At 34.8% G+C, this 24,590-nt stretch overlaps 1 pseudogene; it reads left to right on the top strand.

The window, feature by feature from the left end:
- The first annotated feature begins 13,258 nt into the window (after positions 1–13,258).
- Positions 13,259–14,293, top strand: LOC119535940 (annotated as a pseudogene).
- The last annotated feature ends 10,297 nt before the right edge of the window (positions 14,294–24,590 follow it).

The following is a 24,590-nucleotide window of genomic DNA, read 5'->3' as shown; positions in this document are numbered from 1 at the left end:
AAAGGAACAGAGTAAAACTTCAAGCAAGATACATGAGTTGAAACAACAAATTAAAGATGGCCAAACAAACATGCTAAATCACATCAAAATTCAAATCAAAGAGTAGAGAGAAGATATGGCAAAAGTGATGAAGGATATAAAGAAGACATTGGGTGATCATAAGAAAGAACTCAAAAGTTTGAAAAAACAATTGGCAAAACATATGGGAATGAAAGGCACAATAGAAGATATGAAAAACACAATGGAGACTTACAACAGCAGATTTGAAGAGGCAGAAGAAAGGATCAGTGAACTAGAAGACAGACATCTGAAATCCTGCACACAAAAGGATAGGGAAAAGAATGGAAAATATGACCAGGGTCTCAGGGAATTGAATGACAGCATGAAGCACATGAACATACCTGTCATGGGTGTCCCAGAAGAAGAAGAGAAAGGAAAATGGGCAGAAAGAATAATGGAGGAAATAATCACTGATAATTTCCCATCTCTTATGAAAGACATAATATTACAGATCCAAGAAGCAAAGCATACTACAAATATAACGCATCCGAATAGACCTACTCCAAGACACTTATAATCTAATTGTCAAATGTCAAAGACAAAGTGAATTCTGAAAGCAGAAAGAGAAAAGCAATCCATCACATACGAGGAAAGCTCAATAAGACTAAGTGTGGATTTCCCATTAGAAACCATGGAGGTGAGAAGGCAGTGATATGATATACTTAAGATACTGAAAGAGAGAAACTGCTAATGAAGAATTGTATATCTGGCAAACCTGTCCTTCAAAACTGAGGGAGATTTTGAAATACTTTAAGACAGACGCTGAGAGTTTTTGAACAAGAGACTTTCTGTACAAGAAATGCTAAAGAAAGCACTATAGGCAGACAATCAAAGACAGAAGAGAGAGGTTTGGATAAGAGTGTAGACAAGAAGACTATCAGTATGGGTAAAAAGAGAGAGAGAGAAAATAAAAATAAAATAAGATCAGACATATAAAATCCAGAAGAAAAAAATAGATGGGAGCACAATACTGGATTTACATTGAACTAAGCTGAGCATGAGTAGGGTTGGAAGAGGAAGGATAGGGGCATGTATGACACCAGAAGGAAAGATAGAAGATAAGGAATGGGACTGTATAACTTAGAAAAACTACAGTGGACAATCATGGAGATTAAATGTACAAATATAAGAATGTTTTTACATGAAGGAAATCTAATGTCAACATTGAAGGGTCTTAAAATGTGATGTTATATGGAAAATTACAGTCAATGAAAATTAGAGTCTAGAGTTAACAGTAACATTGTAATATACTTCCATGAAATGTAACAAAGGCAATATACAAAATCTAAATATCAATAAGAATGGGATATAAGAGAAGGGTATGTGGTTCTTGATGTTATTTTTCTTATTTCTTCTTTGCATTTTATTTTATTTTTTATTCTTCATTTCTTTCCTCTACTTTTTTCTTTGCAATAGAAATGGAAATGTCCTCACATAGATTGTGATGGTGAATTCATAACTGTGTAATTTTACCAGAAGCCATTGGTTGTTTACTTAGGATGGATTATATGGTGTGTGAATAAAGCTGTTTTAAAAATAAAGACAGATACAAGTGCTGGAGAAAATGTGGGTGAAGAATGTACCTATTCACTGCTGGTGGGGAAGTAGAATGGTGCAGCCCATCTGGATGGCAGTGTGCTGGTTCCACAGGAATCTAAGAATGGGGTTCCCATATGGTCCTGCAGCCCTGTTATTGGTTGTATACTGGGAGGAACTGAGAGTGGAGACACAAGTGGACCCTTGCACACTGGTGTTTGTGGCAGCAGTATTCATGAATTGCAACAGATGGAGATGACCTAAGGGTATATTGAACTAAAGAATGGAAGGGCAGACTGTGGTGTATGCATACAATGGAATATTGAGCAGCTGCAAGAAGGAGTGAAGTTGTGAGGCCTGCTACTAGATGAATGGATCTTAAGGACAGTTTGTTGAGTGAAATAAGCCAGAAATGAAAAGATTGATATTATAAGGCCTCAATAATATGGACTAAATATAATGTGCAAACTCTGAGAGTTGAATTCAAAAGCATAGGTTAGTTATCAGGGAAAGGCTTATTGTAAAGGTCCCTAGGTTGTAAGCTCTTATAGCAGTCCTGAGTTGTTACAGTTATTTATGTTTGAGATGTTTGATTCTTTGTGTATAACCTGGATGTTCCCTGGAACTTCGGGTATCTTTGTGACACCTGAGACTCAGAGCTAGAGTTCTGAAGCTATAAAAGTCAGCATTACCCTATACTACAACTGTTAAAAAGCACAAAAGACATTAGACTTCTTTTAGAGATATGAATGAAGCTTATCTGGTAAAGACTAGGGCAAATCAGACTAAAGTGTAAAGGACGATATGTATGGTATTTTAAAATTTCATTTTCTGAGTGAGTCCAAAGGAAGAGATGTTTATTTGGTGCAAAATTTATAATTTCTGTAGCTATTCTCTAATTTAACTTGTATGGTCAATTTATTTGAACACCATAATTACATGGGACCTTGAATAGGGAGTGAGTTCTTGGTTTGTACAGGTTAGCATGATGTCCCAATTCATCCCAGAATAACTTTGGCAGAGTATAAAAAAAAAAAAAAGTATTTGCTCAGCCCCCTTGAGGAGCTGGTGGAAAATATGGAAATATTAAACTTTCCCACCTGGGTAATTACTGATATTCTCACAAGCATTGGAGACTACCAATTTAATAGGCTGAGCCCTTGAACTTGTGGCTTGCCTTTAAGAAGTTTGTCACTGCAAAGAGGCTAAGCCTGCTTAAAATTGTGCCTAAGGGTCACCCCAAGAGAACCTCTTTTGTTGCTCAGATATGGCCTCTCTAAGCCAACTCTACAGGTAAACTCACTACCCTCCCCTCTTCATGGGACATGTCTACAATGGGTGTAAATTTCCCTGGCAATATGGGATATGACTCTCAGGGATGGACCTGGCCCTGGCATTCTGGGATTGAGAAAGTCTTCTTTGGCCCAAAGGGAGAAGAAAAATGAAACAAAATGGTGTTTCAGTGACTGAGTAATTTCAACTAGAATTCAGAGGTCATTCTGGAAGTTATTCTCGTGCATTATATAGATATCCCTTTGTAGTTTTTAGTGGATTGGAATAGCTAGAAGGAAATACCTGAAACTGTTGAACTGTAATCCAGAAGCCTTGATTCTTGAAGATGATTGTTTAACTATATAGCTCTTAAGGTGTGACTGTATGTATTAGTTAGGGTTCTCTAGGGAAACTGAACCAATAAGAGATTATCTGTGAATATAAGATTTTATAAAATGTCTCACACAACTGTGGGGATGCACAAGTCTAAATTCCATAGGGCAGGCAGCAAACTGGCAACTTTGATGAATTCCTCAGGAAATTCTTTGCTGGCTAGCTGAAGAGGAAGTGAAGATCCTCTCTCTTTCTCCCTTAAAAGTTTTCAACTGACTGGATTAAAGCCAGGTGATTGAATTCTCTCATTGTAGAAGACATGCCCTTTGTTGATGGTGCAATCAATTGACTGATGATTTAATAAATCTGCCTTCTGGTTTATTAACCAGCCACAAATGTCCTTGCAGTAATGGTTAGGCCAGTGCTTGCTTCAGCAGACACCTGGAAACCATCACTGGTCAAGTTGACATGTGAATCTAAACATCACACTGGGTAATTGCAAAAATCTTGCAATTGACACTCCCTCTGTGTTATTTACTTTTACATTTGGTATTTCTTATGGTTGGTGATTGTAAGTAAATTGTGGTTATAATTATTAGAAACTCTTGATCATGAATTTCAAGTAACTGTTTAATTCATAAAACCTGATAGTTTCCAGTAGCAAGCAAAAATTTTCATTAAGAATTATGAAAATGTTTTGTTTGAAAATATTATCTTAGAAAATTAGGAAAAATAAAATAATCACAAATCTGTTTTTAGTACAAGATGCATTATTTTTGGTTTTGAAAAATTCATAGTAATACGGTATAAAAAGAAATACTGATTTTTCTTATTTTACTGTCAAGTATAATGTGTATTGAAAAGTTCACAAATCATATTTTTACAATTTAATAAATAAAGCAAAAATTGACATAATCTCTACCCGGGTTATAAGATAAATATTGTGAGAGTATTTCATTGAATAATTAGCTATTTTCATTTTGGTGGTGGTGGTGGTGTTTTCAGTGGGTGTTTAGGTCCTGATAACCCAGCCAAACAATTGCAGATATGTAAGTCATTAAATAGCTTATGCAGTCAAATTTGCCCCTAAATTAGGGTAAGTGAGCCAAGTACACTCACTGTATATACAGTTTAACTCTGGTGATTGTCTTCCTAGATGGAGAAATATTTGAATAAACATAATTTAATGTTTAAAAAGTGAGATCTTACATATTACAGTTTTGGTTAGCTTTTTCAGGTTTGCTACCATTAAGTATTTCAGCTTTTTCAAGTGGTTAAAAGGGGAAGTTTTAGTTTGTATATATGTTACTGGAATAAAAATTAAAACAAAAATACCCAAAACAGGACTGTACAGCACAAACTGGGAACCCTAATGTATACCTTGGACTATAGTTAATAGTACAATTAGTACAATAGTACAATATTTGTTACATTGTTCATTATAGTTAATAGTACAAAGAAACAAATATGCCACACTAATGCAAGCTATTAATAATGAGGGAGGGTATATGGGAACTCTGAATTTTCTGCATGATTTTCTGTAATCCTAGAACTTCTCTAATCCAAAAAACAATGTTTGCTATACTTACTTTAACATCTCATGGAATCATTTAAATAATTACCCAATGTATTACGGGAGAAAATACCTAGATGAAATTAAATGGCTATGTATATAGTTTTTACTGAACATCCTTATGTCTTTTGTGCCTCCCTTTTATCTCTTTACCTGAACCCAGAATATAATGTTGACCATTTTTTTTTAAATCTCTAGGATGCTACTTTTGTTATTATTTTTCAGGTTACAAAAGCTTTTTCACACTGAATTTTCAAAAATATTTTAGAGAAATAAAGAAAAAGAAAATATGAAGAATATAAAATAAGTTTACAAATTTGAAGATTTTTCCTCCAGCCCCTGATGTACTCAAAAAACTTTGAAAGCACTGAGAGATTCTTTTCTTCCCAGCTTCTCTCAACATGTCCTATTGTTTTTCTGTCTCTCTGCTCTGAGCTGGTTCTGTTTTGTTTTTGCCTAGGATTAACCCATTAGTCTTCTCAGCTTGTGTATTTAGTGGCATACTCCAGTTATCCCTCTCTTCTAAACTGAAGTTTTCCTGCTTCTAAAGTGGCCCACCCATTGGCCTCTCATTTTTAATGTCCTTCCTAATGGAATTTCTCTAGTCAGTCACTGCTTTTGAAAGGAAGTTGTGCTTGCATGTCTGGAGTGAAGTGGCCCTTTCTGACCTTGGTTATGAGGCCCACTGAACCTGAGGGTTTTAGTGATGATGCTTTCCCTTGTTCACCTTTCCTGAGAGAAGCTGACAGCCAGTGGTCCTTTTAGTGGCCATCTTGTGACCATATGTGGAAAACCTGATGAGAATGGAAACTGCATTGAGGAAGCAGATCAAAAAAAGGATCCTGAGAGAGTAGAGCTTGGTCACATCATCTGAAATGCTGGGTCAGGCTCCACCTAAATCTAGGAAAACATGAAATTTGTACTAAACAAAACAAGAACTTTATTTCAATATTTAAGAATTTTCCCCCAAAACAACAGTTTTATTCATGACAATTTGACTGGTTCTTCCACAGTAGCTATGAAAGGTGTGCCAGTATGAAAATAATTGCTTACATTTTATAGCATTATTTGGCAAAAATAATACTTTAAACTTAAAAATGCCTTTTGACTGGAAAAACATGGAAAACAAAAAATCTTATATACAACCAGAAAAATTTAAAGAAGCAAATTTAAATTGCTAACAATAAAGCATAATTTATCATTTTAAAGGTACATCTCCTTTGGTTATGCTAAAACTACTTGAGGGCACTACACTATTCTACTCTTCATACTTCTTTCAAATATATAGCTTTAACATACCTGGTAACATGATACTTCACTGATTCAGACTCTGTTTCTCCTTTAAATTTTTGGAAATGCTGACACTCTCTTAACCATTACATTTTGCATATGCTATGGGGATAGTTATTTTAATTTTCAGCTTTTATGTATCTTAAATATTTATTTCTTCTTAATTATTGAAAGTGTTTTTCCTGAGTATAGAAATTTATAAATTGAGAGGATTTTGTTTGTTTTTTTGCTTTGAATAATTTTTAAGTGTTGCTCATCTGTCCACTGACTTACATTGTTTTCCTGAAAAGTCTTTTTCCATTTTTACTTTCATTCTTCTACATGTAAAGTGTCTTTAATCTTTTAACATTTTTTATCACTGGCTTTACACAATTTGATGATCGTGAACTTTGGAGACTTTTCATCATGTTACTTCTGCATGGATTTCTTTTTATTCTTGAATCCATAGGTTTATACTTTTTGTCAATTTTGAAAAGTTTTTGTCTTTATTCCAATATTTCTTCTGACCTGGTTTTGAGATTCCAATTACACATATATTAGGCCATTTGAAGTTGTCTTACAGCTCAATAAGACTGTTAATTTTTTATTTTATTTTTTAGTATTTTTTCTCTTTTTATTTCTATTGCTATGCCTTGAAGTTCACGAATCATATTTTTTCAGTGTCTAGTCTACTGTTAATTCCATTCAGTGTATTTTTCCCAGACATGACATTTTTCATCTCTTTAAATTTTAGTTGGGTTTTTGCAACTCCTTCATGTCTCTACTCAGATGATATTTCTTCCCTGTATGTCCTTAAAAAATGGGATACATTGAAAATAGGTTCTTTAGTGTCCTTGCCTACTAGTGGTAGTATATGTGTCATTTCTGGGTACATGCCTGCAGAATGATTTCTTTCCTCATTATGACTCAAATTTTGTGGCTTCATTGCTTGGCTGGTTTTAAGCTAGTTTTGAAATTACTCCTTTTTAAAGTTGCTATTAAAGAAAGCATATCATTGATGCTTGGCCATTATTATTGGTAATGGAAATAAAAGTCACTATAAGAATTGGTGGCATTTATGGTTCAAAAGCTTGAAAATGAAGAGATGAATGTTTCCAAGTTATTTAACTGTTTCTTTTCTGAATTCTCAGTATGTGTGCCTCAGCTTCACTGGCTTTCTCCCTATTTTAGAAGTGGGTTAAATAAAAGCCAAAAATTCTTTTATGGAAAATACCAGTGTCCTACATCAAACTACTAATTCAACTCGTCTATTTTTATGCCTCTGATTGTGAGGAAGGGTATAGATTTCCCCAATAAGATAATATTAGGGATTAGAAATCTGTTATGAGGAAAACACTAATTTTCCATAATATTTATCAATGGGTCTTTTGTAGAATATATAGTACAAAATATTAAGCTATATAAATTGTCAGATTTTAAATTTAATTTTGTGGTGTAATTTACATGTGGCAAGCTGTATAACATATATATGTGACTTTATAGCTTTTTAAGTATGCAGCTATCCAGTTTCCACCAAAAATATGATATAGATTGCTTCCATCACAGCAGAAATTCTCCTCTTACCCTTTTGCAGTTAATTCTCACAACTTAACCTCAGGCAAAAATTGATAAATTTTGGCTTAGCATAACTCATTTTTACCTCTTTTAGAAACTCATACAAATGGAAACATACTCTTTTGTGTTTTTATTTCACTTAGCATGATATTTGGGTGTTTAGGAAATTTATTCTTCATTGTTGCTGAGTAATATCCCTTTGTATGACTATATCATGATTTGTTCTTTCACTACTTGATGGACATTTGGGTTATTTCAGGTGTTGAACATAATTAATATATTGTTATTAGTATCTATATGCTAGTTCTTTTGAATTACATGTTTATATTTTCCTTGAGATATATCTAGGATTTGAATTGCTAGATCATATCATTAGTATATGTTTAAATTTACAAGAAACTTTCAAACTATTTCACAGTGATTACTATTTTACATACCCACCATTAATGTAGGTAAATTGAAATTTTTTAAAATATTTACCAACCCGTGGTGCTTTAAGTGTCCAATTTAACCATTTAGTAGATGTGAAGATGTGAAATGGAAACTCATTGTTTATGTGTGTGTTTATGTGTGTGTGTTGTAGGATGTTTGGGTATTCATTTAAATTTTCTTTTATTCAAGTACAAATTAAATACAGTAAAATTCAGAAACTTTAGATCACAATTGTACAAATTTTTTCAAACTCATATATTAGAGGAACCATCACCAATATTGAGAGATTCTCCCATGTCTCTCTATAAACAAACCCCTTTTCCCACCTCCATCCATTGGAAGCCACTGATTTTCTGTCAGTTGTCCTAGTTCTGCCTTTTCTAGAATGTAATATAAGTGTAAAAATGCAGTATGTAATTTTTTAGTCTGACTTTCCCTTTAACATAATGAAGTTGACATTCATCCATGCTGATGCATGTATCAATAATTCATTCCTCTTTATTGATGAGTAGGATTCATTGTAGGGGATGTTTTAGAGCATAAATCAGTTGAACAATAAAGTCAGTCTAAAAATAAGTATACAGTTTTTGTGTGCATGTAAGTTTTCATTTACTTGGGTAATTACCTTGGAGTTGGGGCAATGTTATAACAAACTGCTAAATTGTTTTCCAAAATTGCTGTACCGTTTTGCATTCTCACCAATGTTTGAGAATTTCAGTTGCTCTTAATCCTTACCAGCACTGGGTGTAATCAAATTAATTTTTAATTTTATGAATTCTGATCGATTTGTAATGGCATCTCATTGTGGTTTTAATTTACACTTCCCTAATGAATAATGATGTTGAGCATCTTTTACCTGTGCTTGTTTGCAATCCATTTATCTTTTTAGGTAAAATGTCTGTTCACATCCTATGCTCATTTCTTCATTGTGGTTTTTGTTTTCTTATTGTAGAGTTTTAAGTGTTCTTTATATATTCTAGATACAAGTACTTTATTTCACATATATTTTGTAAATATTTTTCTCCCAGTCTGTGACTTATATTTTCATTTTTTTAATATTGTCTTTCTCAGAAGTTAAGGCTTTCATTTTGATACCATACAGTTTAACCTTTTCTTCTTTTATGGGCTGTGCTTTTGGCATTCTATCTTAGAAGTCTCTGCATAACCTGATATTACAGAGATTATTTCTTTTCTTCCTCTTCTGTATCTCTTACAACTTTACCTTTGGATGCAGGATTCACTTTTATTAATGGTGTCATGTATTGATAGAGGCTCTTCTCCATTTTTTATTGTTTTTTTTTTTTTTAATTTTTTAGATATATTGTTCCAGCCTCACGTTTTTAACATTTTGCCATTTTCTCTGTTGAATTGAGTTTGCAGTTTTGTCAAAATCAATAGATTATCTATGTTTGCATTTATTACCTGTACTGTATACTCCATCTTTTCAAGCTGTCTTTCTGTTTGTTGATATCACATAGTTTTTTTCTTTGTTAGAAAAGTTGTGGGTTAACAGAACCATCATGCATAAAATACTGGATTCTCATCTGCCTCCTATTTCTAAAAATGCTGTCTTAATTATTGCAGGATTGTCTTGGTTTGCTAGGGCTGCTATGAGAAATCCCAAAAATTAGTTGGCTTAGACAACAATAATTTACTGGCTCCCAGTTTGGAGGCTAGAAGTCCAAAATCTAGTAGTATCAGGTCATGTATTCTCTGAAGTCTGTAGTTTATAGTTGGTTTATAGTTGTAAACTGGTCTTTGCCTTTGTCACATAGCAATCCATTTCTTTCTGTCTGCTTGTGTGGCTTGTACTCCCAAGTCCACAATTCTTTTGTTTATAATGACTCCAGTCATAATGGATTAAGGCCTTCCTGGATTAAATTTGGCCTCATAAAAAGAGGATCTTTGAATATCTTCTTTACAATAAGCCCATACCCACTGGAGTGATGTTAGTACTTGAGCATGTCTTTGTTGGGGACATGATTCAATCTACCACAAGCATTATAGTAAATCTTGAATTCAGCTGGTATGATTCCTTCAACTTTGATCTTTTGAATAATAATTTTGGCTATTCTTGTTCCTTTGACTTTTCATGGACGTTTGGAAATCATCTTTCTGATTCCTTGTAATTGCTTGGAGTGAGTACATCAGTTTGGAGATGATGGGCAACTTAACAATATTGAATATTTCAACCCATAACTATACATAGTGTATTTATTCTTTTATATAAGTCTTCCTGGAGTCTTTCATTAGTATTTCACACTCTACATTGAAAATATATTGCTCTTATTTTGTTAGATTTATGCATAAGTATTTCATATTTTAGTGTTGTAAATGGAACTGCTTTTTGAAATTTTTGATTTTCAATTATTCATTGCAAATATATAGACATATTTCCCTTATATTGTGTAACTTTGCTAAACTTACTTATCAATTCTAATATAATTTTTTAGATTTGTTGGTATTTTCTTTGTAGTCAGTAAAGTTCTTTGCTAACAGAGATCATCTTATTTCTTCTTTTCCAGTATGAATGCCATTTATTTCTTTTTTCTTACCTTAATACACTAGGACCTATAATGCAATGTCAAAGAGATATATTAGGAGTAGAAATCCTTGCTTTGCTTCTGAATGTAGGGATAAAAGGAGTCACCCTTTTACCTTTAATAGTGAAGTTTTTAGTAGAGGTTTTGTAGATGTTCTTCATCAGGTTGATGGAACCCCATTCTATTTATATACAAGCATTCATAAATACCAACCTATCTATATCTATCTGTCTGTCTGTCTGTCTAGCTATCATAGTGAATGAATAATGAATTTTAGTAAATGTGTTTTCTCTGATGATCGCATAGTTTTATTTCTTTTCTGTGTTGATAAAGTGAATAACACTGTTAGATACTCAGAAATTAAATGACTCTCACATTCCCAAGATAAACTTTGCTTATCACACATGGAGATTTATACTTTAATTATATAGCTTTAAAAATGCCCAGTGGATAAAGGAGAAACACTGACATTTCTTGAGCCTGAAGTGCTAGGACTGTGCTTTCATGGATTATAGTAGCAACTGTGTAGATGGCTGAATTAAGGTTAGCATTTGGAAAATTCTAGAATAATGATTAGAAGCAACTTACTGTAATACAGGTCAATTAAAATTCAATAGTGCCTAAATTTTGGTGATGGCTGTGGGAAAGGATGGAAGGCTTGGTGGTGGTAGACTCTATTGCTTAGTATGTGAGGAATGTGGAAAATATTCTGTGGATTTTCAACCAGAGAACAGTTTAATTTCCAGAAATTTCTGTTGAGTGTCTACTATGTTCCCTGTACTGGATTTAGCACCAGAATCAAAGTAATAAATGAGAGGAGTGGTCTTTATCCTTACAGAGCTTATAATTCTTAGGAAAGCAACAAGGTCAAAGAAAAAGAATAAGGTCTGATGAGTGTAGAGAGTATCAACTGGAAGCTATGAGGACATGTCATGATAGCTGACATTTATGGACTATCTACCTTTTGTCAGGCACTGTTCTAAGTACTTAACTTACTTTAGCTAAAAAAACAGTCATAAAAAACCCAATGAAAGAGATGCTCTTATTCCCAGCCCTATCTGACAAACTCTGTGAGGCAGACGGAGTTAAACTAAGTTACCCAAGGTGTTAGAGTCAGGAATTATGGTGGTAAGAGTTTACCAATTCTAGAAGTCAGAAGTCCAGTTCCAGAAGCAAAATCTTAACCATGATGATGAGAAGAAATTGATGAACTCAGTTACTTAAATGTTACATTTAAAAACACTTTAAAGATGTTAACATAGAAATTTACAGTAGGGACAGTAGGTGTTTAGAAGTAAAGACTTTAGAGAAACAGAAGGCATTAAATTTTATCTTGGAGATATCTAAGAAGAGACAACACCTGATGTCAGTTATGGCTATCCTTGACAATTTTCCAATATAGAAATATAGAAGCCTAGAGGCAAAACAATTGCAGAAAAACCTACAGTAGAATATGGGAAGAATGGTGTTATAAAAATAATACAATAATCGTATTTTTCTTCAGAGTTTAAGATAGCAGGAAGGGGGTACTTTTCTTTTTATCTCTGCAATGGTGGATATACAACCCCAAGAAATACATGGAAACTTGAGGAAAATATTGGCCCTAAAGAATGAAAGACATAATGTGATCTAGGGTGTAAACACATTCTCCTTACTTTCTTATTTCACTCAGAGTCTGTCCCCTGGGGAAAGAGACTGAGTAAACTTCTCACCTGTTTATAACCAAGTGCATTGTATCATTACACTCACATTAAATCTTCTGAGCTTATCAAGCAATAAATGTGATAATAAAGAAGGCTTTTGTTTTCTACTGCTTTGAGAGGACTCAAAGTTAAAATCAGAAATTATGTTCTGTAGCTCAGAATGATTTCCAGGGCATGTAGGAAATTAAGGCTGGTCTGCATCCTCTTAGATTCAAAGAAAACAAAATCACTGAGTTTGAAATTCCCTTTCAAGGACCATAGGGGAAAATAAGAGCAATCAGGAAGCTCAGAGATTTTCTGGCCTAAAGAATCTAAGTTCCTGAATTCCACTCATATTATGTCCTTCATATTTTGAGATCAAAGTCTAGGGACTAAGACACATTGCTTTCTCTGACGTTTTGTATAGTCTTACCATTCCAGTGAATTAGGTGGAAGAATCTGTTTGAGGGGCAGAAGAGTATGTTAAGAGTCAATAGGAGCCTCAGGCTTCCTCTATCTCAATGTGTAAGTCCCCTGTCCATGGAGGAACTCACTCCTGTGGATTTCTGGCTTTAACTCAGTGACTTGCGGCAGTTGCTGAACCACCTCTTGGGTCTGGTCCTTTAGTTTTGATCTGGAAACAATGTTCATGGATCCCACCCCACCAGGGTCTAAGTGCATTTGAGGCCAGCTCCAGGTCCCTAGGTCCTCTGCCTCCAGCTTTATTGATGAAGGGAAGTCTCAGGTGAATGATGAAAAGATGAGATGAGACAGTTCTTTCCTGGTCCATCTTCTCCCTTCTCCTTGGTTTTCCAGCAGTTATTTCCCTACAGTGGCAGTATATTTCACTCCGAAGTCTATATTGGCAGTGCTCTTGGTTATATTAAGTTTAGGACTCTATTAAGGGAAAGTCAGTATCATGCAATATTATGTAGTGCTAAAGACTGATTCCCTGGGTCTGTGTTGGGTTAGTATCAGGCTTTTCCATGGAAGAGACTTTCCCTGTGGGAGGAGCTATTGTTGGAAGACTTGGACTTCCCTCCACAGTAACCCTTTTCTTTGTGCCCACAGATTCCCCAGGCCAGAATGGCTACTGGAAATGGCTCTTTTGTGCCAGAATTAATTCTGGTGGGACTAACAGATGACTCAGATCTCCAACTCCCCGTGTTCATCCTATTTCTATCACTGTATATGCTCACTGTGTTGGGAAATTTGGGCTTGATAACTCTAATTGGGCTGAATTCCCACCTTCACACCCAAATGTACTTTTTCCTCATTAATTTGTCCTTCATAGACCTCTGTTATTCTTCTGTTATTACTCCAAAAATTCTGATCAACTTCATATCAAGGAAGAATATAATCTCCTATATTTCATGCATGATCCAGCTCTACTTTTTCTGTTCTTTTGGCATCTCTGAGTGCTATGTGCTGATATCAATGGCCTATGATCACTATGTGGCCATCTGTAACCCACTCTTGTATAACATTGCCATGTCCCCTAAAGTGTGTGTCAACCTTATTTTGGGTTCATACTTGATGGCATTTTCTGGTGCTATGTCCCACACTGGATGTATGCTGAGACTGACCTTCTGTGATGCCCACACCATCAACATTATTTCTGTGATATCCTCCCTGTGCTCTAGCTCTCCTGCATGAGCACCTTTGTCAATGAGCTGGTGGTTTTCATTGTGTCAGTTATCAGCATTATTGTACCCAGTCTTACTATCTTTATCTCATATGGTTTAATTATTTGCAGTATCCTCCACATTAATTCCACTGAGGACAGGTCCAAAGCCTTCAGCAACTGCAGTTTCCACATAATGGCTGTTTCTCTGTTCTTTGGATCATGTGCATTTATGTATCTCCAGCCATCTTCTGCCAGGTCTATGAATGACGGAAAAATCTCTTCTGTGTTTTATACCATTGTGGTTCCCATGACAAACCCCTTAATCTACAGCTTGAGAAATAAAGATGTAATACTTGCCATGAGAAAAACCCTGAAAAGAAGAATGTTTTAATCAGAGATCTGTTTCTCTTTGTCAAGTAGTTTTAGGACTGGGAGATGCTGTGTGCATAATTACATTTTTTGGTGGCAGCCTTGCTATCCTGTTTCTTTCTTACCATGGCAAAGGAAATTTATTTCTACTTTTATGAATAGATCTTCCTCCTTTCCTCAATATTTACATACATTTCTTCTCACTTTTTTTCCTCTTTAAGCATAACATTAAGGAAAGAATTATTACCTCTATTGTTGTCCTTGTCAGTTTGAATTTTGTATTTTCTCTTTGAAATAGATGAATGATTATGCAAATTATCCAATAAAACATCATTAGGGTAATACTTTGTCATAGAAACGTGGGTCTGGGACACATATCAGTTGTAATGTGCCACTGGAAACAATCTATTTCTGTTCCTTTCTTTCCTTCCTTCATGGGCAGAAGTAGGTCTCCTTCAAATGCCAGTGTTCCACCAAGATAGAAACTTCCATAAAGACTTTAACTATAACCCATTTAGAAGGTATAGACACTATGAACTAATATTCTACTGCCTAGAGATTTCTTATTTATCTTTGAACACCCAAACAAGTATATAATAGTTAATCAATATATGAATATTACCTGGAGAGGAAACTGTAGCCCAGGGTCTTAATGAGTTAAAGTCACACAGCTTCTCAATGAGAAAGCCTGAACTTCACCTCCCCATTTTAAATATATTGCTCTTTGTAGTATACTATGTTTCCGCTTTATTAATTTTATTTCAATAAACATGAAAATGGGAAATCATTTCAATTTTTTTGAATGTTATGCTTTCACCCAGGAGGGTATATGAATTTCTCTCAAGGTGGATGTTGCTTTTTTGTTTGTTTGTTTAGGGAAACCCTTTGGTGGTCTGTTTTTACTGGCAAAGAGGAGGCCAGCTTTGCTTTTATAATTGAAGATGACTGGAGTAAATGGATAGGTGCCTTTCTATGAAATAAAACATGTAAAATAAATTTGGAATGTTTGTATGTGCTTGTGATTCAAAAACACATGACAGAGGAGAGAAAGGAGAGCAGAGGTGTGTCTTTAACCCAAGCCAACAGAGACATATGGTCAAAAATAAGAGTCCTCTCAGTGGGGAAAAGGAAATGAGGGTTTACAGACCACAACTCCATCTGAGTTTGTATCCTGTACTCTTGAATTGTGTAGTTGTCTTTACTGTCCATTGAGCTTGGTAAAACTCTATTGTACAGTAAGCAGGCATTTATAATCTTTTGGAGAATAAAGGAGGATATTGTGTGTGCACCTATTTGGGGTATTGGATAGAGAGAGAACAGCACCTTTAGGAGATAAAATAGTAAGTGGTAAGTGAAACTCAGGAATTTAGAAAGTAAATGATAGGAAAATGAAATCCCCTCCCACCCCTATCCTCTCTCTGCTAGAAGTTCCTTGAAATATTATGTAGATCAAAGGATTTCTTTGATAGGATGAGAGCTTAAGTTATTTGCTTAAAGAAAGATTGAACCCAGAATGCTGGATGACCTGGACTACCATTTAATCATACCTGTTTATGTTGCTTCCATATCTACCCCCATATGGATTTTAAGGTATAAAAACCTCAAATTCCAGCTGTGCAAGCAATTATAAGAATTATTATTTCAATAACAATGATAAAATATATTATAATTAATAAAAGATGTATCTGAGAAGAAATTACATGTATCTCATAATCCCAATAAGGGTAGAGGGTGGTTTACATTATAAAAATTGCAATCTAAAAATGACATTAAAATTTTGAGAAAGAGTGTGTAGTGCTTTCTGAGAATTTTGTTTTCACTTAAAAACAGTGCACATTTAGTTAGATGAAACATTTTAGCTGTTGTTTTTCTTTTTAACAAGATTTATTATGAAACTAAAGCATATATTAATGATAATAACATATGTTCCTAGAAACACTTTGTGAACCTACTTAAACACTCTCTTGACAAGAAGTTAATCATCTATATGGTGAAGGCTATAATTTGATTGTCCAATATTTTGTTCTTTTTATATTTAGAATGTTAGAGATACTGGGGGGATAAGACATACTTATTGACAGATTATCTTGTTCTAATAACAGTAAAAAGATTATCATTATAAATAATAATCAAATAAAATAATAAATGACTATACCAATAATGAATAAAACACAAGTAATTTGGGTATTTAATGTTTTAAACTATCCAACAGATTGCCAAAACATAACCATTTTTAATTATTTTAATTTGATTTTCATTTTTAATGTTTTATTTTACAAACGTTAGCAAAATTACGTAAGTCTTATGTCTCTTTTATCCAATTTCTCTAAAATTAATGTCCTACCTAACCTCAGGGCAGTTTTCAATACCAGAAAATTAATGTTGCTTATTAGACCTTATTCAAATATAACCAATTGTCCCAATGATTTTTTTTTAGTTTTATTTTTATAATTTTTTGATCCGTGAGGCAATACAGGATCACATATTGCATAGTTTTTATATAGTTTATTTTTTTCCAGTTTACAACAGCTTATCAGTCTTCTTTGTCATGCATGGCATTCTCTCTTTTAACCAATTCTTTTGTAAAATGTCCTTCAGTTTGGATATGTTTGACGTTTCCTCATAATTAATTTCAGTTTATACATTTTTGGCAAGAACTTCAAAGAAGTGACATTGTGCCCTTTGTAGTTCACATTAAGTATTATTACTCATAATGCTGTTAATGTTGACTTTTATCACTTCTTATTTTTACATGGTCAAGACTCTACACTATAAAGTTATTTTTACCTTGTAATTAAAGTTATCTTGTCGATACATTTTTAAGCCTAGACATGTATTTTGTTTCTCATTATTTTTGCTGACCAATTTTAGCATCTACTGATGATTCATACCTGAAAGAATTGTTACTCAGGTATTTTTAAAATGATTTTTTTAAAAAATTTTCATCATTCATTCTACATGTATTAATTGGAATTCCACTGTAAGGATATCTTTCCCTTCTCAATCTGACTCATTTATTTATCTGTTCATTCATTTTCAAAATAGATATATAGTCTCATGGATAATTATTTCATGTGATGAGTTATAGTCTATTACCATCATTATTTCGTTTGTTGCTCAAATTCTTTCACATTTGGTCATTGGGAAGCCCTTCAGGCTTCCTCATGGTCCTTTAGGCATGTGTTCTGTGAGTACTTCCTTACTTTCTGTCACCACAAGCTATTCCAGTATCACCTTTGCCCTGAATTCAGCCATTTCTTCAAGGACTCCTGGGTCTTTTTATTTTAAAATGTTATTTAGAAACCATGATCCAAAAATTAGATATGCTTATTGCTACTAGGTGATATTGCTTCTAGGATCTCAGCAAACAGATGAAGAAAATGCATGTATGTTTATCTATTTTATATCTATTTATGTAAGTATATAATAAATTTTGAGTTTATATTGATACATTTTATTTGAAACCAAGACTGTTACGTTTATTGTAACCACCTCTTCCTTTCTCATTTGTAAGAAAGCTGACATTTACTATTAACAAAGTGTTTGCAATATATCTATTACTTGCTTAATATATTTATAATTTTAATGTTTATTTGCTTAATTCTTTTTTTATATATTCAATTTATTGAGATATATTCACATACCACACAGTCATACAAAACAAATTGTACATTCAATTGTTTACAGTACCATTGCATAGTTGTACATTCATCACCAAATCAATCCCTGACACCTTCATTACCACACACACAAAAATAACAAGAATAATAATTAAAGTGAAAAAGAGCAATTAAAGTAAAAAAGAACACTGGGTGCCTTCATCTGTTTGTTTGTTTCCTTCCCCCATTTTTCTACTCATCCATCCATAAACTAGACAAAGGGGAGTGTGGTCCTTATGGCTTTCCCAATTCCATTGTCACCCCTCATAAGCTACATTTTTATACAACTGTCTTCAAGATTCATGGGTTCTGAGTTGTAGTTTGATAGTTTCAGGTATCTACCACCAGCTACCTAAATTCATTAGAACCTAAAAAGGGATGTCTGTATTGTGCGTAAGATCTCTGGGCTCATTTTGGAATCTCTCTGCCACTGAAGCTTATTTCATTTCCTTTCATTTCCCCCTTTTGGTCAAGAAGATGTTCTCCATCCCACAATGCCAGGTCTACATTCCTCCCCAGGAGTCATATTCCACGTTGCCAGGGAGATTCACTCCCCTGGGTTTCTGATCCCATGTAGAGGGGAGGGCAGTGATTTCACCTTTCAAGTTGGCTTAGCTAGAGAGAGAGGGCCACATCTGAGCAACAAAGAGGCATTCGGGAGGAGGCTCTTAGGCACAATTATAGGGAGGCCTAGCCTCTCCTTTACAGCAAGTCTTCTCAAGGGCAAGTCCTGTGGTAGAGGGCTCAACCCATCAAACCACCAGTCCCCTATGTCTGTGGTCATGTTAGCAACCATGGAGGTGGGGTAGGCGAATACCCCTGCATTCTCCACAGGCTCCTCAAGGGGGCACTACATCTTTTTGCCTTGTTTTTTTTTTTAAATCAGGTGTATAAAAAATAAAAAAAATTAAAAAAATTTAAAATAACGTACAATAAAAGAACATTTCAAAGAGACCATAACAAGGGAGTAAGAAAAAGACAACTAACCTAAGCTAACTACTTTACTTCCAACATGTTCCTACTCTACCCCAAGAAAGTAACCTAATATAGCAACATTTCTGTGAACTTGTTCCTACTATACCCATCAGAAATTAACAGACCATAGTCATTCCTGGACATTCCCGGAGTGTTGAATTTACCCATGATACCTTATCTGTTCTTATTGGATTATTGTTCTCCATTCCTTAATTGCTCTCTATTGCTAGTTCCCCTACATTCTACATTATAAACCATTGGTTTTACATTTTTCAAAGTTCACATTAGTGGTAGCATATAATATTTCTCTTTTTGTGCCTGACTTATTTCACTCAGCATTATGTCTTCAAGGTTGATCCATGTTATCATATGTTTCATGACATCATTCCTTCTTACTGCCGTGTAGTATTCCATCGTGTGTATATACCACATTTTATTTATCCACTCTTCTGTTGAAGGACATTTGGGTTGTTTCCATCTCTTGGCAATTGTGAATAATACTGCTATGAACATTGGCATGCAGATATCTCTTTGTGTCACTGCTTTCCGATCTTCTGGGTATATACCAAGAAGTGCAGGCACTGGATCGAATGGTAACTCTATATCTAGTTTTCTGAGGAACTGCCAGACTGACTTCAAGAGTGGCTGAACCATTATGTAGTCCCACCAACAATGAATAAGAGTTCCAATTTCTCCACATCCCCTCCAGCATTTGTAATTTTCTGTTTAATGGCAGCCATTCTGATTGGTGTTAGATGGTATCTCATTGTGGTCTTAATTTGCATCTCTCTAATAGCTAGTGAAGCTGAACACTTTTTCATGTGTTTCTTGGCCATTTGTATTTCCTCTTCAGAGAACTGTCATTGAGTTGTAGGATTTCTTTATATATGCAAGATATCAGTCTTTTTTCAGATACATGGTTTCCAAAAATTTTTCCCATTGAGTTGGCTGCCTCTTTACCTTTTTGATAAATTCCTTTGAGGTACAGAAACTTCTAACCTTGAGGAGTTCCCATTTATCTATTTTTTCTTTTGTTGCCTGTGCTTTGGGTGTAAAGTCTAGGAAGTGGCCACCTAATACAAAGTCTTGAAGATGTTTCCCTACATTATCTTCCAGGAGTTTTATGGTACTTTCTTTTATATTCAGATCTTTGATCCATTTTGAGTTAATTTTTGTGTAGGGGGTGAAGTAGGGGTCCTCTTTCATTCTTTTGGATATGGAGATTCAACTCTCCCAGCTCCATTTGTTGAAGTGACCATTATGACCCAGTTCAGTGACTTTGGGGGCCTTATCAAAGATCAGTCGGCCATAGATCTGAGGGTCTATCTCTGAATTCTCAATTCGATTCCATTGATCTATATGTCTGTCTTTGTGCCAGTACCATGCTGTTTTGACAACTGTGGCTTTATAATAAGCTTCAAAGTCAGGGAATGTAAGTCCTCCCACTTGGTTTTTCTTTTTTTAGAGTGTCTTTAACAATTCAAGGCATCTTCCCTTTCCAAATAAATTTGATGACTAGCTTTTCCAAGTCTGCAAAGTAGGTTGTTGGAATTTTGATTGGGATTGCATTGAATCTGTAGATGAGTTTGGGTAGAGTTGACATCTTAATGACATTTAGCCTTCCTATCCATGCACATGGAATATTTTTCCATCTTTTAAGGTCCCCTTCTATTTCTTTTAGTAGAGTTATGTAGTTTCCTTTGTATAGGTCTTTCACATATTTGGTTAAGTTTATTCCAAGGTATTTGATTTTTTTAGTTGTTATTGAAAATGGTGTCTTTTTCTTGAGTGTGTCTTCAGTTTGTTCATTTCTAGCATATAGAAACATTACTGACTTATGTGCATTAACCTTGTATCCCGCTACTTTGCTAAATTTGTTTATTAGCTCTAGTAGCTGTATCGTCGATTTCTCAGGGTTTTCTAGATATAAGATCATATCGTCTGCAAACAATGACAGTTTTACTTCTTCTTTTCCAATTTGGATGCCTTTTATTTCTTTGTCTTGCCGGATTGCCCTGGCTAGCACTTCCAGCACAATGTTGAATAACAGTGGTGACAGCGGGCATCCTTGTCTTGTTCCTGATCTTAGAGGGAAGGCTTTCAGTCTCTCACCATTGAGTACTATGCTGGCTGTGGTTTTTTCATATATGCCTTTTATCATACTGAGGAAGTTTCCTTCAATTCTTACCTTTTGAAGTGTTTTTATCAAAAAGATATGTTGGATTTTGTCAAATGCTTTTTCAGCTTCTATTGAGATGATCATTTGATTTTTCCCCTTTGATTTGTTAATGTGTTGTAATCATTGATTGATTTTCTTATGTTGAACCATCCTTGCATGCCTGGAATGAACCCCTCTTGGTTATGGTGTATGATTTTTTAAATTTGTCTTTGTATTTGATTTGCAAGTATTTTGTTGAGGATTTTTGCATCTATATTCATTAGGGAGATTGGCCGGTAGTTTTCCTTGTTTGTATCATATTTGTCTGGTTTTGGTATTAGATTGATGTTAGCTTCATAAAATGAGTTGGGTAGTATTCCACTTTCTTTGATGTTTTGAAAGAGTTTAAGCAAGATTGGTGTCAGTTCTTTTTGGAAAGTTTAGTAGAATTCCCCTGTGAAGCCATCTGGCCCTGGGCATTTATTTGTGGGAAGATTTTTGATGACTGATTGGATCTCTTTGCTTGTGATTGGTTGTTTGAGGTCTTGTATTTCTTCTCTGGTCAGTCTAGGTTGTTCATATGTTTCAAGGAAATTGTCTGTTTCCTCTGCATTATCCCGTTTGTTGCCATACCGTTGTTCATATTATCCTCTTATAATTTTTTTAATTTCTTCGGGATCCACAGTAATGTCACCTTTCTCATTCATTATTTTGTTTATATGGGTCTTCTCTCTTTTTGATTTTGTTAGTCTAGCTAGGAGCTAATCAATCTTGTTGATCTTCTCAAAGAACCAACTTTTGGTGTTATTTATCCTCTCTATTGTTTTTTTTTGTTGTTGTTGTTCTCTATGTCATTTATTTCTGCTTTAATCCTTGTTATTTCTTTTCTTCTACTTGGTTTAGGACTCATTTGCTGTTCATTTTCTTGCTTCTTCAGTTGATCCATTAGTTCTTTGATTTTGGCTCTTTCTTCCTTTATAATATATGCATTTAGTGCTATAAATTTCCCCCTCAGTACCCCTTTTGCTGCATCCCATAAGTTTTGGTATATTGTCTTCTCATTTTCATTCATCTCTATATATTTAGCAATTTCTCTTGCTATTTCTTCTTTAACCCAAGGATTGTTTAGGAGCGTGTTGTTTAACCTCCAGGTATTTGTGAATTTTCTAAGTTTCTTAGGGTTATTGACTTCTAATTGTATTCCATTGTGGTCAGAAAATGTGCTTTGAATAATTTCAGTCTTTTTAAATTTAATGAGCCTTGTTTTGTCCCAGCATGTGATCTATTCTGGAGAAAGTTCCCTGAGCACTAAAGAAGAATGTGTGTCATGGTGATTTAGGATGTAATGTTGTAAATATGTCTGTCTGTTAAATCCAATTCATTTATCAGATTGTTTAGGTTTTCGATTTCCTTATTGGTCTTCTGTCTGGTTGATCTCTCTATAGGAGAGAGTGATGTGATGACGTCTCCCACAATTACTGGAGAAACATCAATTGCTTCCTTTAGTTTTGCTGGTGTTTCTCTCATGTATTTTGCAGCACCTTGATTGGATTCATAAATATTTATGATTGTTATTTCTTCTTGTTGAATTGCCCCTTTTATTAGTATGTAGTGGCCTTCTTTGTCTCTCATAACATCCTTGCATTTAAAGTCTGCTTTATCTGAGATTAATATTGCTACACCTGATTTCTTTTGGCTTAACTTACATGAAGTATTTTTTCCATACTTTCACTTTCAATTTTTTCATGTCCCTGTGTCTAACATGAGTCTCCTGTATGCAATATCTTGATGGTTCATTGTTTTGATCCATTCTGTGAATCTGTGTCTTTTAATTGGGGAGTTTAATCCATTTACATTCAACATTATAACTGTGAAGGCATTTCTTGAATCAGCCATCTTATTCTTTGGTTTATGTTTGTCATATATATTTTTCCCTCTCTCTATTAATATCCTTTAATGTACCCATACTGAATCTCTTTAGTACTGAACCTTTCTCCATGTGTGTCTCTCCTTTCTTTGTTTCTCTGTCTGTAGGGCTCCCTTTAGTATCTCCAGTAGGGCAGGTCTCTTCTTAGCAAATTCTCTCAGCATTTATTTGTGAAAAATTTAAGCTCGCTCTCAAATTTGAAGGAGAGCTTTGCTGGATAAAGTATTCTTGGTTGGAAATTTTTCTCTCTCAGAATTTTGAATATGTCATGCAACTGCCTTCTCGCATCCATGGTGGCTGCTGAGTAGTCACTACTTAGTCTTATGCTGTTTCCTTTGTATGTTGTGAATTGCTTTTCTCTTGTTGCTTTCAGAACTTGCTCCTTCTCTTCCATATTTGACAGTGTGATCAGAATATGTCTCAGAGTGGGTTTATTTGGATTTATTCTATTTGGAGTTTGCTGGGCATTTATGATTTGTGTATTTATGGTGTTTAGAAGATTTGGGAAGTTTTCCCCAATGATTTCTTTGAATACTCTTTCTAGACCCTTACCCTTCTCTTCCCCTTCTGGAACATCAATGAGTCTTATATTTGGACATTTTGTATTATCTATCATATCCCTGAGGTCCATTTTGATTTTTCCATTTTTTTCCCCATACTTTCTTTTGTTCTTTCATTTTCCATTCTGTCATCTTCCAGGTCACTGATTCATTGTTCAGCTTCCTTTAGTCTTGTACTTTGAGTACCAAAATCTTTTTAATTTTGTAAACAGTTTCTTTAATTTCCATAAGATCATCTATTTTTTTATTTACTCTTGCAATATCTTCTTTATACTCTTCTAGGTTCTTCTTGATGCCCTTTATATACTGTGCCATGCTCTTCTTCATGTTCTTTATATTCTGTGCCATGGTCTTCTCGTTCATCTTTAGTTCTTTATTTAATTGCTGCAGGTACTGTGTTTCCTCTGATATTTTGATTTGGGTGCTTGGGCTTGGGGTATCCATATCATCTGGTGTTTTCATATCTTTAAAATTTTTTCTGTTGTTTTTGGCCTCTTGACATTTGCTTAACTTGATAGGGTTCTTTTAGGATTTGTAGACTGATTGAAATCCTTATCCCTGATTTGTCAGATCTACAGCTTCATGGAGTACACTTTGAGTAACCAGCAAGTGGCATCCACGAGCCACCTGTTCCCCTCAAGCCAGTTCTCCCCTGCTTTGTCTTTGTGGTGAGTGGGGGAGTGAGTCTTGGTGGGGTCCAATTGGTGTACCAAGCTTGCGTGTGTAATTGGCATTGCCCACCCTGTATATGGGGCATGTATCTGGGTGGTCAGGGAGGGGTGCAGCTCTAACAATCAAATCTCCCTGGTGTTCCTGGAGTTTTAAAGCTGCTGCAATAGTCTAATCCTTCATTTCAGTCCTGCCACAGTTTGTGTCTGCTGCTGACACACAAGTCCTTGGTATTGGCTTATGTCCCCTGAGACTTGTGAGTGGGTCCCTCTTCCAGGCTGTGCACCCCCAGGTCCTCTGTTGAGGGATGACTTTTCTATGTCACAGGTGAGTGCGATCCCACCAGGGTGGTTCTGGACTGCAGGGCTGTG

Source organism: Choloepus didactylus, chromosome 6, assembly GCF_015220235.1.
Source record: "Choloepus didactylus isolate mChoDid1 chromosome 6, mChoDid1.pri, whole genome shotgun sequence".
NCBI lineage: Eukaryota > Metazoa > Chordata > Mammalia > Pilosa > Megalonychidae > Choloepus > Choloepus didactylus.
This window is presented reverse-complemented; position numbering and strand designations above follow the sequence as displayed.